Genomic DNA, 14,544 nt, shown 5'->3' on the forward strand with positions numbered 1-14,544 from the left:
AGGTAACCGCACTTTCTAGTCAGACATTGTTTGCATGAACGGATGTGATTCCCGATCAGGTAAGGAATGAATGAACAATGAGGGAAGGAGGGTACGTTTGATGCCAAGAGCAGAAGGTACATATATATATATATCAATTCGAAAAGTCGTACTGATTTCGATTATTGTAGTTTTATCCCGAGTAGACAAGCGAGAGATTTCCTTCTTAAGTATTCATAGGAAAGTGATCGTCGTTAGTATACGGCTTTAATGAGAGCACCGGGGGGATACGGTGTGTAGGTTCGCCGGATTGTGAACCGTGTGTAAGTGAGAGCACCGGGGGGATACGGTGTGTAGGTTCGCCAGATTGTGAACCGTGTGTAAATGAGAGCACTGGGGCTGCAGACCCATGTGTGTAGACACGCCAGATTGTGTGTCGAGTGAGCACTGATAATCATCAGTGTGTAGGAGTATATATTCAGACCTGCCCCAGGGTAGATTAGTCTGGGCCTAAGTGGCCGCGAGACTAGTTGGTATAAATAGGCTATCGTAGAAAACCTATGCATGTTGTATTGCTATTTCCCCATCCTTAGGTACGAAATGTACATACATATATATCCATATCCATTGTAAATACGTCCTGAGGTGGGAGGTGATTACGTTCCCCTAGGGGCTGATTCCATCTAAGCGGAAAATCCGGTCCTTACATCTGGCGTCACGAACTGTTTACGTAGCCTGTGTGCGCTGTATTGTTTTCATCTTGTTGGCTTGCGCTCGGCTCGTACGTGTTTTTCTTTGTTAATAATTGTGTATATAATTTGTGTGTGTCACAATGTTTTCGAAAAAATCAGGCTGTTTTCAAATTGCCTATTCAGATTCCCGGCTGGGAGTCTACGCCTTACGAGGCTTTGGCCCGTGAGTGGGCCGATTCTACAGGTTTGAGCGAGAATTGGACTTCTTGTTTGGAGCAGGCGGAGCCTGCTGATGTGGTTTCTTGCTTGCAAAAGGCTCCGGTGGTGAAGGGTGATGAGCTTCCTATTTTGGGTCGCAGAGGTTGGATTGTGCTACATGCTTACCGGATTCTTCATGAGAAGTTTGTTCAGTTGCGAAAGCACTGCAAGGATATGGAAGGACAGGTTGTTGAATTGCAGAATGCGCATACTTTGTTGCGGTGTCAAAATAAATTGCTTGCCGACAAACTTGAGACTTATCAGACTATAGCCGAAAGGGCTGCAGTTCGCATTGCGAGGTATAAATACAAGCACCGCCGTGGTCGTGTGTCTACACGGAAAGTGCGTCTGGTCGTGGCGAAAGCCGGGCTGGAGTGGAACCCTGACGAGTGGGATGGTAATATCTGGGATTCTAATACTTCTGACTCCTCGGCTGAGGAGGGTGACAAGCGCGAGTCTTCTCGCTCCGGACGTGACTGTAAATCTGCTTCTTGTGACAAGGATGTCGTATCTAGCGACCGTGCTTGTTCTTCCCGTTCCGATGATATGTCTTATCCTGACTGTTCTTCTAAATCTAAGGACGGGGCTTCTTCGGGAGCTCTGCCGGAGGTTTCTGCTCATCCTGTGTTTCGCCGCAAGTTACAACAAGCTCCTGGTAATCCGGGTGGTGTTACCCTGGATAGTATTGAAGATTTTACTCAACAGGAGGTTAGTGATATTTTACAACGATTTCGTCAACGGCCCGGTGAGACTTTGCTTACGTGGATGGTGCGCCTTTATGAACTGGGCGCTGCCGGTATCATGTTCGATGCTGTTGATTGTTTACGGTTTTGCTCTTTGAGTTCTGATTCTACCATTCAGGATCATTTTCGAAACTATAATGGTGCTGGTCAAATTACTTTGCTCCAGCTTGCGTCTGATGGCTGTAACCATAAATATCCTACTGAATCTGATTGGCCTGTCAATGACAAGCCGTGGTATACTTTGCGTGATGCGTCGCAACGTTTGAAGGAGGAAGTGATGAAGACCGCGATTTTTCTCAGTACTTCTGATCGGTTGTTGGACGGTCTTTTAACATCTTCTGTACGCAATCGCATTATCCGTTCTTCCCCTGTTGCTTACAAGCAGGTTATGATGACTTTATTGATTAATCAGACTGGCAATCCTTTGTCTGCGGTGCTTGAATCGGTTCGTCAGCTGGGTGAATTGGGTGAATGGTTTAAACCTGAGAGACAATCTCGTCCTGAGGGTCGTGCTGCTGGGGATTACAAGTTCTCTAGACGTGATATGTTTTTGGCTCTTCTGGCTGATGGTGTGAAGAGGGAGGATATTGACGGCGAGCCTAATAATCGCTTGTGGGACATATTCCGTAAGCGTGGTTTGGATCGAAAGGAGGGTGCCCGTCGTGTGCGGAAGAATGATTGTGGTCGTGGTTCTGATGACAGTGGTGAGGAGAGACGTTGTGTGGATTCTGATCGCCGTGGTGACCGGCGTTTTGATCGTGATGAGTCCCCTCGTCGGGACAGAGAGAGGGAGAGAGAGGGGAAAAAAGAAAGGGGGAGAGATGATCGTGTTTCCAACCGGTATAGAGAGGAGAGAGATTATTCCCCTGAACTGAGGAGAAGGGAGGATCGTCCCAGGCTTGCTGATCGTAATTCACAGTACGAGGTAAATGACAAAAATCCATTTTGTAATGGAGATGGATATGAACAGGAAATTTTGATACCCAAGAAACATGAGAGCATTTATCCCGATTTGTCCTGGCTAGCGGAACGCAGTAAAAATGACTAGGAAATAGGTCAAGCTCCAGTACGAAGGTGGGCTCACAGAGATAACAGACCCTATGTAGATATTGAGATTTTTTGGAAACATCGTAATATCCAAAGGGCCCGAGCATTAGTGGATACAGGAGCGGAGGCCACTTTAATTCATGGCAAAGCAAAGAAATTTAAAGGACAATTCTTCACAATTACTGGTTTAGGTGGAAAAGAGACCCCTGCAGTGCAAACTACACTTGAGATGAAAATTGGTAGGATTCCCCGTAAAGAATATTCTGTGTTAGTCGTACCACTTTTGGAGTATATAATTGGAATTGATATTTTGAAAGGAATGACTTTACATTTGGATGATGGTTGTTATCAATTTGGAACCAAGCATTACATTTCGTCCAGACCTGTACGGGTTGGCCGTTTACGAATGCCCCCCATTACAATTCCTCAAGCCACGAAAGTAGTTTCTCAGAAACAATATCGTATCCCAGGTGGCCACGAAGAGATCAGTGCCACAATTCAGGATTTGGTTGACGCAGGAGTTATAACTCCGGTTACTTCTGCTTGGAATAATCCCGTTTGGCCCGTGCGCAAAAGTGATAATTCTTGGCGCATGACTGTTGACTATCGAGAACTGAACAAACATACACCTCGTTTGGCTGTTGCTGTACCAGACATTGTTACTTTGATTCAGAGAATTCAGAAGCATCCAGGTACATGGTATGCGTCTATTGATATTGCTAATGCTTTCTTTTCGATTCCAATTGCCCCTGAGTGTCAGGAACAATTCAGTTTTACCTGGAATGGACGTCAAATGACGTTTAGGAGTCTTCCTCAAGGTTATGTACATAGTCCTACGATCTGTCACCGGCTGGTGGCGGAACATTTGTCCGAGGTGCCCGTACATCCACAAATACAGGTGTGTCATTATATTGATGACATTTTGATCCAAGGTGAGACACAAGATCAGGTCCAATCTCATTTAGATCAGATTCTTGACCGTTTACGAGCAAAAGGTTGGGAAATCAATCCTGATAAATTACAAGGTCCATCCCAAAATGTTAAATTTTTAGGCATTAATTGGCATGAAGGTCACAGAGAGGTGATCCCGCAGGTGAAGCGGAAAATTTTAGATTTTGCGGTTCCAAGGAATAGAAAAGAGGCTCAGAGTTTCATTGGTTTGTTTGGTTTTTGGCGTCAGCATATTCCCCATTTGAGTCAGATCTTGGCTCCCTTATATCGAGTTACTCGTAAGAAGAATGCGTTTGAATGGGGTGAACTACAACAGAATGCATTTAATTTGGCGAAAGAAGCCATTCAGTACGCCTTGGATTTGTGGCCTGTGGGCGAGGGTGATGTGGATCTGAATGTGTCTGTGGAAGGTCCGTATGCCAATTGGAGTCTATGGCAAAAGCAGGGCGGACAAAAAGTGCCATTAGGTTTTTGGACTAAAAAGTTACCTGAAGCTGGTGAGCGTTATACACCTTTTGAAAAACAGTTGCTTGCATGTTACTGGGCTCTGGTGGATACCGAGCAATTGACTCTAGGTCATGCTGTGATGTTGAGACCTGAAATTCCTATCATGCAGTGGGTTTTGAGTTCGCCGAAATCCCATCGAATTGGACACGCTCAAGAGGCGAGTGTGATTAAATGGAAATGGTACATTCAGGACAGGGCACGTGTGGGTCCGAAAGGTGTGGCAGTGTTGCATGAGCGAGTGGCGCAGGCGCCATCGAATGAAACTGGAAGTGATTGTTCTGTACCTGTAGTACAGGAATCTCCTGTCAAGTGGGGTAAGTCATTTGATGATCTGTCCGTGGAGGATAGAAAACACGTGTGGTTTACGGATGGTTCAGCGAGGTTCATTGGTGAGAAACGACATTGGAAAGCAGTGTCCTATAATCCGATTACACAGAAATTATTGAGTACAACTGGTGATGGAAAAAGTAGTCAATATGTTATGTTATGTTATGTTATGCTAATTGGGTTCTTCTATAGCGCAACGGCTACTCCAGTCGGAGTGTCCCGGCGCTTTGGCGAAGAAGTCCTTTAATGGAAAGGAAACATAACTGCAAAAAAGGAACAGCAAAATTAACTGGTAAAAAGCCAAGTTTTTAATGCCTTTCTAAAAGACATCAGACTAAGGGCCTGTCTAAGAACAATAGGAAGTTCATTCCAAGCACGCGGGGCCAGGTAGTGGAAAGAACGCCCCCCTTGTCTGGTTCGCTTGATGGATGGAACGACCATTTTAGACAAGGAGGCAGATCGCAAAGTTCTGCTCGGATTGTAAAGAGCAAGGCGCTTTCTAATATACCTAGGGCCTGAATCATGAAGGGCCTTGTAGGTTAGCGTCAGGATTTTAAAGAGAACCCTCTTGGCTATAGGGAGCCAGTGCAGTTCTTTCAACAAGTTAGAAGCGCTAGCTCGTCTAGGGAGTCCGTAAATAGCCCTGGCGGCTGAATTATATGCGGTTTACCAAGTTTTGAAACAGGAACTACCTGGCACATGTCATATTTTCACTGATTCCTGGTCCACTGCTAATGGACTGGCGGTATGGTTACCAACATGGCATTCTCATAATTGGGAATTGCATTCAAAAGAACTGTGGGGAAAAGAACTATGGCAAGAAATTTGGGAATTGCTCCCACAGAGTACTGTGACAATCTTTCACGTAGATGCTCACACCCCGATAGATTCCCTTGACAAATTCTTTCATAATATTGCAGATGAAAAGTCTAAAATTTCTGAGGCAGTGGTGGACATGCAAGATTCTGATTTGGCGGGATTGGCGAAATGGGCCCACCAGAAAGCGGGACATTTTGGAGAGAGAGCCACTAGCAGGTGGGCTACTGACCGAGGGATTCATATTCCTTTAAATTTGATTAAAGATGTCATTCTGCATTGTCCCATTTGCCAGCATTCTAGAAAGAGAGAAGTGCCTCACATTGTTCAGGGCCATTTACATCGAGGAAAATTGCCCGCTCAAATTTGGCAGATTGATTATATCGGCCCGCTCCCTATGAGCAGAAATTGTCAGTATATTTGTACCGCTGTTGACACCTATAGTGGCCTTCTGGTCGCTTTCCCTTGTAAACATGCTACCCAAATCAATACCATTAAAACATTGGAACTACTCATTTTATATTATGGTGCCCCATTTCAAATTCAATCTGATAACGCATCCCACTTCCGTGGAAGATTGGTGCAGGAATTCTGTGTGGAAAATAACATTGAATGGGTATTTCACATTCCATATTATCCACAGGCTTCGGGATTGATTGAGAGAATGAATGGTTTGCTGAAGGAACAATTACGAAAGTTAACGGATGAACATTATAAACACTGGAGGGACTTTTTAATTCAGGCATTATTGATTTTGAACAATCGTCCCTTGTTGCAAGCTGAATATCCTTTAATGCGTTTGTTTCCTCCAACTGTTGATGCAAGCCGAACACCCTTATTAATACTGTTATGTATTGGGAAATTACCCCCGGAGCTTTGGCTCCATGCAGAGCAACCCCAGGTTCTGCAGGCTTGGACCTGCATGCTATGAATGACATTGTCATAAAAGGTAGAGACCGAATCATTGTTGAAACTGGTATTGGTGTCTGTATACCAGCCGGTAGCTTTGGATTGATTGCCCCTAGATCGGGCCTTGCCTTAAAAGGTATTCAAGTTCTTGGAGGAGTGATTGACAGTGATTATCAGGCAGAGATTAAGGTCCTCCTGCTTAATAGCAGTGAGGTTGATTTATCATTCAAAAAGTCTGACCGCGTTGCTCAATTGTTGATTATGCCTGTCTTCAGTGGTGAGATTAAGAAAGGCTCTGCCCCGACTTTGCTAACGACACGTGTCCAAAAGGGCTTCGGCTCCTCCGATAATCCCGGAGCTAAGATATGGGTGCAATCGCCTAAACATCCCCCTGAACAGGCTGAAGTTATTGCGACCGGTCATGACAACACCATTTTGGTGATGAAGCCAGGGAAAGATAGCTGGGAAGCTGTCCCAGCTGACAAATGTTATTTACGAGAATGATTAAGGCCTGTGTTTGTATTCTTTCAGATCATTCTCTGGACTGCTGCTGCAGGATGTGCCGGCGTTGGACTCCTTTTGGTCTGCTACGCCGGGAGAGGAGAGAACCCACCGATTTCGGTTGATTGGAGAACCAGAATTCCTCGTTCCTTCGCTGCGTGGGACTCATCGTCCAACTTTTGGATTACTCTTGCGAAAAGAGTTACTAACTCTTGCCTCACTCCCATGAGGTCTGTGACTGACATTCTGGCGACCTGTTTGGTTGCCGTCCCTGCTTCTACTGAGACTTTGCGACATATTTTCAATATTTCCAGTGCCCGATCAAATATTATTCTGGGCAATTTTTTGACTCATGAATTTTGTCCTTCGTGTATGGTCTTGTCTGAATCGATTTCCCCAATCCATTCCCAAATTACAACGTATAATATTTCACAGAGTGATTTAGGTTTCATTCTAACATGTGATCCAAAGGCCATCACAGAATGTCTTAAATTAAAGCTGCAGGCTGCTACTTCTTTTTCAGCTCATCAACGATTGCTGTGTTTACAGAGACTTCCAAGTTCATGCACTTCTGTCAAGAACAATATGACATGTAAACGTTTATTAGTTGATCCTAGTTATTATCGTGCAATGTTATTACCTGCTGGATGGCTATTCTCTTGTGGGAATACCTCCTGGCCCTATATTCCCGCTAATATTTCTGGAGGTCCATGTGCTATCACTAGATTAAGCTTATTAATGTTTTCATCACACCCTGGTTCTCATTCCCGTGTAGTACGTGACTCTATGATGTTACATGAAGATTGTGATTCATCCGTACACCTCTATTCCAAATCAGAATATCTTAGTCTAGCTATTTCTATCATTGGTGTCCCGGCGTTAGCTGTTTATAACGCCAAAACAATTGGCAAGATGGCCTGCTGGATGGTTAAATCAATTAATCAAACGTCTACTGTATTATCTGACCTATTAGATGCCTAGGGTGAATGCCGAGCCATTTTGCAGAATCGCGCTGCAATTGATTATCTTTTGTTAAAACATGGACATGACTGTTCTGATTTTGAAGGCCTCTACTGTTTTAATTTGTCTGACCATTCTAAATCGATCCAAGCCCATATTGACAAACTCCACGATTTGACTGCAGAGGTTAGACAACATATTGATCAGGGCTGGTTTGACTGGCTCTTTAATTGGTTTCCTGACTTGCATTCTTTACGACAGATTTTAGGGGGTATTATAATTTCTGTTTGTGTTTTAGTGGCTATTTGCTGCTTTATTCAATGCATCCCTTCCCTACTCCAATATTGTAGAATTAGCGGGAGACATAGATCAGTTAATTTTGTTTCTTATTATTCTTCTACTGATGTTAGTTCTATGTAGAATGTGGATAATAGACTGGAGTCAAGGGTGAAATGTAATAACCGACTTTTTCTGGCCCTTTTTAGAGGGAGGATGATGGAGAATGACTCCAGTCTATCACCCGTATAGTATAGGGATTAGGACTATAAGTGGGACCTATCCATGAGGCACAGTAGTGCATTTTCGTACCCTTTTCCTTAGATCAGGGCTTATGAACTTAAGCTAGGGGACAGATATATAAGTATTAGTGATGATCCATCCTTTTATACAAGTGTTTGTATATCTTCTGTGGAGTTATGCATATTTTGGGCCTTGTAGGCCCTGAACGGGACAGACTCCATCTTGCCTTCTGCCCGGTAGCTGGAGAGGCTTTCTAGGTCAAGTGTAATGTTTTAGTTTCAAGGTGTTGTTCGCTTGGAGAGAACCGGTTCAGGCTGGCCCTTATCGAAAGACTGTATTTTTCTCCACTCCGAAGACACAACTTCAGGCCGGCCGGCTGGGAACGTGTCCTTGGTACGGGGAGGTACAAGAATTTGGTGGGCGGCAGGTTACTGGCCGTAACTTTCCATGAAGGGACAGGCTTTGATATTAGCGAAAGTGTTAGGCAATGAGTCAGTTAGTTCGTAGGCGGCAGCTAGCCGTTAGCATCTATGCTATTAATTATTTCCGAGGCGGACAGTCGCCATTTTGAAGTCCGAGAAATATTCTAAGACCGAGACTCTCTGAGAAAGACTGAAGGAGAAATAGCGCGGAGCGCACAGAGCCAGAGAGAAAGTGAGACGGTAGCTAATAGCGAGCAAGGTTCCAGTGACTTGGAGGGAAGCAGAGGAGGTTGAGCCTAGCGGTGCAGACGTGTACTTGTGACGGCTGAGGTGTGACCCCGAGACGAGCTAAGACAAGGAGACGAGAAGGGAACCTAGATGACTACCGAGCCCCGACTTCATATTAACCAGGTGACCTCCGCCCTTTCCCATATTGAGCGCGCATTCTAACCTTTTGCCTTTTTCTTTGCAGAATATATATATATTGCATAGTATTGTGTTTATGTTAACTGCTAATAAAATACCCCAGTTCTTAGTGAACTGACATGTGCCTTGTATTCTTGTTCAATCGAGGTAACCGCACTTTCTAGTCAGACATTGTTTGCATGAACGGATGTGATTCCCGATCAGGTAAGGAATGAATGAACAATGAGGGAAGGAGGGTACTTTTGATGCCAAGAGCAGAAGGTACATATATATATATATCAATTCGAAAAGTCGTACTGATTTCGATTATTGTAGTTTTATCCCGAGTAGACAAGCGAGAGATTTCCTTCTTAAGTATTCATAGGAAAGTGATCGTCGTTAGTATACGGCGTTAATGAGAGCACCGGGGGGATACGGTGTGTAGGTTCGCCGGATTGTGAACCGTGTGTAAATGAGAGCACTGGGGCTGCAGACCCATGTGTGTAGACACGCCAGATTGTGTGTCGAGTGAGCACTGATAATCATCAGTGTGTAGGAGTATATATTCAGACCTGCCCCAGGGTAGATTAGTCTGGGCCTAAGTGGCCGCGAGACTAGTTGGTATAAATAGGATATCGTAGAAAACCTATGCATGTTGTATTGTTATTTCCCCATCCTTAGGTACGAGATGTACATACATATATATCCATATCCATTGTAAATACGTCCTGAGGTGGGAGGTGATTACGTTCCGGCTGGGTTAGAGGGGCCCCTAGGGGCTGATTCCATCTAAGCGGAAAATCCGGTCGTTACACCATGTTATCCATGTGAATGTGCTTTGTGACCATGATTTACTAGCTTCATATGTTTTAATCAAATGTGTATCTGTGCATAAACACTTGCTCCCCATTTTTTTTTTAAATACAAAAAAAATTGTAATCTTTCAATAGAAGTGTGGATAGTTTTGGAACCCATACAGTTCACTGTTTATATAAGAACGTATGTGCATGAGTATGAGAATACTAGTACGCTAGCCAAGGGACAATCTCAGTTATGCTGCGCCCATTAGAACTTCAGGTCCCACTGAAGAGGCTGCATATGTCATCTGGCATGATCGACCAGCAGGAGGCCATGAGGCCCATCAGCCTCAGGGTCAGACTGACTGAAACCCAGGATCGAGGCCGAAAGATCTGAATCAGAGACTGAATATCCTGGACTGGCCGTTCGGGAGGATAGACCCGAAAGAGCGTTGTATCCAGAACTGCTCCGATGAAAAGGAGCTTCTGAGAGGGAATCAGGTGCGACTTCGGCACATTGATGGAGAACCCCAGCAAATGCAGGAGGTCAGCCGTAGTTTAGAGGTGGGAGACGACTGCCTGGGGCGATCCCGCCTTCAACAGCCAGTCGTCGAGATAGGGGAAGACTGGAACCCCTGATCTGCGCAGATGAGCTGCGACCACCACCGTCACTTTCGTGAACACCCGAGGGGCACTGGTAAGGCCAAAGGGGAGCACGTTAAACAAAGTGCTCGTGGCTTATCGTAAACCGCAGGTAACGCAGATGGGCCGGCAGGACAGAAATATGCAAATATGCATCCTGCAAGTCCAACGCTACCATCCAGTCTCCGGGTAGAGAGCAGACAAGACCTGAGCCAGAGTTAGCATCTTGAACTTCTCCTTCCGGAGGAAGCCATTGACGTTCCGGAGGTCTAAGATAGGACACAGGCCATTGTCCTTCTTGGGCACCAGAAAGTAGTGGGAATAACAACCACAACCTACTTCTGGCGCAGGAACACCCTCTATGGCCCCCTTGGCCAAGAGGGCCACAACTTCCTGTTGAAGAAGTGCCAAGTGATTCCCAGTCATGCGGTGGTACTGGGGTGGCATGGCTGGAGGGTTAGTCTTGAAGGGGAGGGAGTAGCCCCTTCGGACTATTTGTAAAACCCATCTGTCCGTAGTGATGGTGCGCCAGTGAGGGAGGTGATGGCGAATCCTGCCACCTACTGGCGTTTGATGGGCCTGAAAAACCGGACTAGGAACGTTTGGAGGCAGTGGTGGCCGGGGTGGAGGTGGACTGACCCACCCGCTGGCCCTCTGACCAGCTTCTGCGGGTCCCACATCCGCGGCGAGACTGTTGCTGCTGCGGCCTGTGGCTCTGAGGCGAACGTGTCGGGGTGCCCCTTCCATGGCCACTAAAGGAGCGAAAAGCAGAAGCCAGAGAAGGAGAGTAAACGAAAGTCCCAAGGACTTGGCCGTAGCCCGCGAGTCCTTAAAACGCTCCAACGCACTGTTGTGTGTCAATTTAGATTCCGTATATAGATTTCTCGATTTATGCCCTTATATAGGTACAATTCACATTGCCCTTATTTAGGCATAGAAATCCAGCCCTTATTTAGGTATTCTACAAGCTAATCAAATACAGGCATGACCACCTACATCCGTTCATCTACATCACAACGAGTTCTTGGAAAACTAGACTCTTAAGCCTCTAGGACATCCCCTTGCTTGGATATTGATTTCTCCAAGAACTCATTTAATATGCATGAACATCTATTCCTTAGGGGTTCATTCATGACGTTCTTATGCCTGCCTTTTACGTCAATACTGGCATGCCTAAACACCTTCAAGGTATAAATATACCTTCACTTGCCATGGCGAATCACGGTCCACAGTTCGGCTGCCTACTTGCACGACGTGGCTCACCACGGCAAGTTCGGAAGGAAGTCAAGTCCCCAACTGACGCACTGACCAGACGCTGCCATCCTCCTCACAGAGAATCTAGCTCCAGTGTTTCTGACTCCTTGCGGGGTGTTAGAGATCAAGACCCGGAAAGAGATTCCAACCTCACTCATTCTAAGGTATGGAGCAGACTAGAACCTAGAGGGACTTTTGGCAAATCTTGGCAACACCAATCTAAACTATAGCTAAACTAGACTATAGCTAAACAGCACCTACTAATTCCCTCGTACTACACTTAAGTTAGGTACACTGGGGTAGGATTATTTTAAAAGCACTAGATGAGTATTTTAGCCTGTGTTATTTATGTGTGTATTTTTAAGAATATATGTCATAGCTACAAGCCATGCTATTGCAGTATTATTTCATCTTACTAATGACGCTGTACATATTATACTTTGCATTCTGTCTTAGAATTGCAGAAGTTTATATCTCTTGCATGAGAAATGAGTGTTCAATAACCCCTTTTTTTTTTAAACACAGTCTACATATTTCTGTGTAAACTCTGTAGAAACGAAGCATGCACGATTGACTGAGTGAAACGGTTATCTATTGTTTCCACGATTCTCAGACTGTTCCGATTCTAAGGGAAACAAAGTTGTCATGTTTATGCGGTTGTCAGAAACTAATCCCTTCTTGTTCATTTGAGAAGTTTCTAGTGACCTCTGAGTTAGTTGGCACACACAAGTAATTAAGTTTAATGTACTCGATAGAGACATACTGACCTCAGTCCTATGGAAAATCTATAGTGTATATTATTTCAATGCGCAGAGAGGGATATAGGAACTACACTACAGCACTATCTGCCTTGTTGCCAAAAAGGCAAATGCCATCGAAGGGCATGTCCATCAGGGTATTCTGGACATACCCCGAGAAGCCAGTAGTCGTCAGCCAGGCGTGGCGGTGGAGCGCCACTGTTGTGGAAATCGCTCTGCTCAGCGAGTTGGAGGTGTCAAGGCCACATCGTATTGTGAACTTTGCCGCATCTCTCCCTTCAGCAATCGCTTTGGAGAGCACTGTCCGGCCTCCTCCGGACACAGAGGCAGCACCTGCGCCACTGTATCCCACACAGAGTGGGAATAACGGCCAAGAGGCATGCCGTGTTCACAGACCGCAGCCCTGAACTGGCAGAAGAGAAGATCTTTTTCCCAAACTGTTCCAGTCTCTTGGATTCCCTATCCGGAGGTGCAGTAGGGAAGGCGCTTTGGGACGTAGAGGCTTGGACAACCAAGCTCCCAGGGGTGGGGTGTTGGGAAAGAAAGAGGGGGTCACCCGGGGCCGGGCGATGGGCCACGATCCTATCCACATAGCCCTTGTGTTGGGCCTGGACCAGTTGCCCAAAAGAACATCTGAAAGTGCATCATTAAAGGGCAGCAGTGGCTCCGCAGAGGTAGCCGCCGGCTGAAGCAATTCTGTCAGGAGGTTAGTCCTGACAGCCACTGTAGGGAGTTTAAGGTGGAGAGCCTCGGATGCCCTGTGCAACACCACTGCATAACTTGCACCCTCCTCCGTAGCCACAGTAGGAGGATTTAGAATGCCAAGGTCAGGAGAGGTGTCAAGTCAGCTGGCATCCTCCAAATCGTCAACCCAGTCTAGGTCAAACTCACTGTGCTGGGAGAGAGTCCACAGACCCCTCCCAGTCCACCCCTTCCTCCGAAGGCTGTGAAACAGACCGAAAATACAGAGGCTGGTCGACATAGGGGTAGAAAGGCCCCATTGGCGTCGGAATCAGCATCGAGCGACGCTGCTCTGCCGGCGTGTCCACCTCATGGCTGAAACCGGGGAGGACATCGTCCAGGGGCACGGGCGACGGATCCAGGCCTGGATCCTTGGGGACCCTGCGGCGCTGAAGCCGACAGCGATGCCCGAGCCACCTTTAGTTCAGGGCGAGGACCCCCAGTCAGGTCTGTGTGGCTCGGAGGCACGCCGATGGTGCCCGACGGCCCAAAGATGCGGGCCATGGCTGCCAGAAAGTCCTGCAGCTGGGCCGGAGTCGCCGACAGACCCAGGAAGGGGGGTGGGCAGAGGACGACACCGTTGGCTCTGCCAGAGCTGCGGGGAAGGCACCACCTTCACCCTCAGCAGCGTCGGGCTTCAGGCAAGGGGAAATCTGAGCGATGGCGCTTCTTCAACTTCTTGTGATGCTTCCCCTTAACTGACCCCGAGTGCCAAGACTTTATCCCGAAGAACAATGGTGATTGCTCCACGACGGATCCCTCGACTTCCCACGGGACCGGGACCTTGAGCGGCACAGAGCCGACTGCTGGACTTCAAGCAACTTTTGGGACCGCTCCCGCAAAGTCTTCGGCGCCATGGCCCGGCAATCGGGGCACGACTTGGGGTTGTGGTCACGCTCCAGGCAGTAGAGACACATGCGGTGCGGGTCCGTCACCGACCTTATTCAATGACAATCCCTGCAGGACTTGAAACCAGGCATCCCTACGGCACCAGGAGTTGATCGACTCGAAAAGAAGAGATAAAAAGGCCTCGAAAAACTCAGTCTATAAGCAAAACTCAAAATACAGCAGCCATATGCAAGATGATATGCAGATGACATGCTACCTAAGGGTGCAAGCAAGTGTCTCAACATATCCTACACACCCTCATAGGTGATCAGCACGCTATACAAAGAGACAGAACACATAACATAAAGGTGCTTTAGAGCATCACCCCACTCTTTATGTGAGAACTAAACTTGGGGTGGGATCAATAGGTAAGATTTTAACCTCTTGCTGTAATGTACAACTTGAAAAGTACTAGAAGGTGGGTTCAC

General features: G+C 46.5%; 1 protein-coding gene across 2 annotated transcripts in view; it reads right to left on the reverse strand.

Annotated features, from left to right (window-relative positions):
• Window positions 1-14,544, reverse strand: part of IMP3 (IMP U3 small nucleolar ribonucleoprotein 3) — a 165,545-nt gene that overhangs the window by 43,032 nt on the left and 107,969 nt on the right. The gene's annotated exons all lie outside the window — the stretch shown is intronic.

This window comes from Lissotriton vulgaris, chromosome 1_1 (assembly GCF_964263255.1).
Source record: "Lissotriton vulgaris chromosome 1_1, aLisVul1.2, whole genome shotgun sequence".
In the NCBI taxonomy this organism is placed as follows: Eukaryota; Metazoa; Chordata; class Amphibia; order Caudata; family Salamandridae; genus Lissotriton; species Lissotriton vulgaris.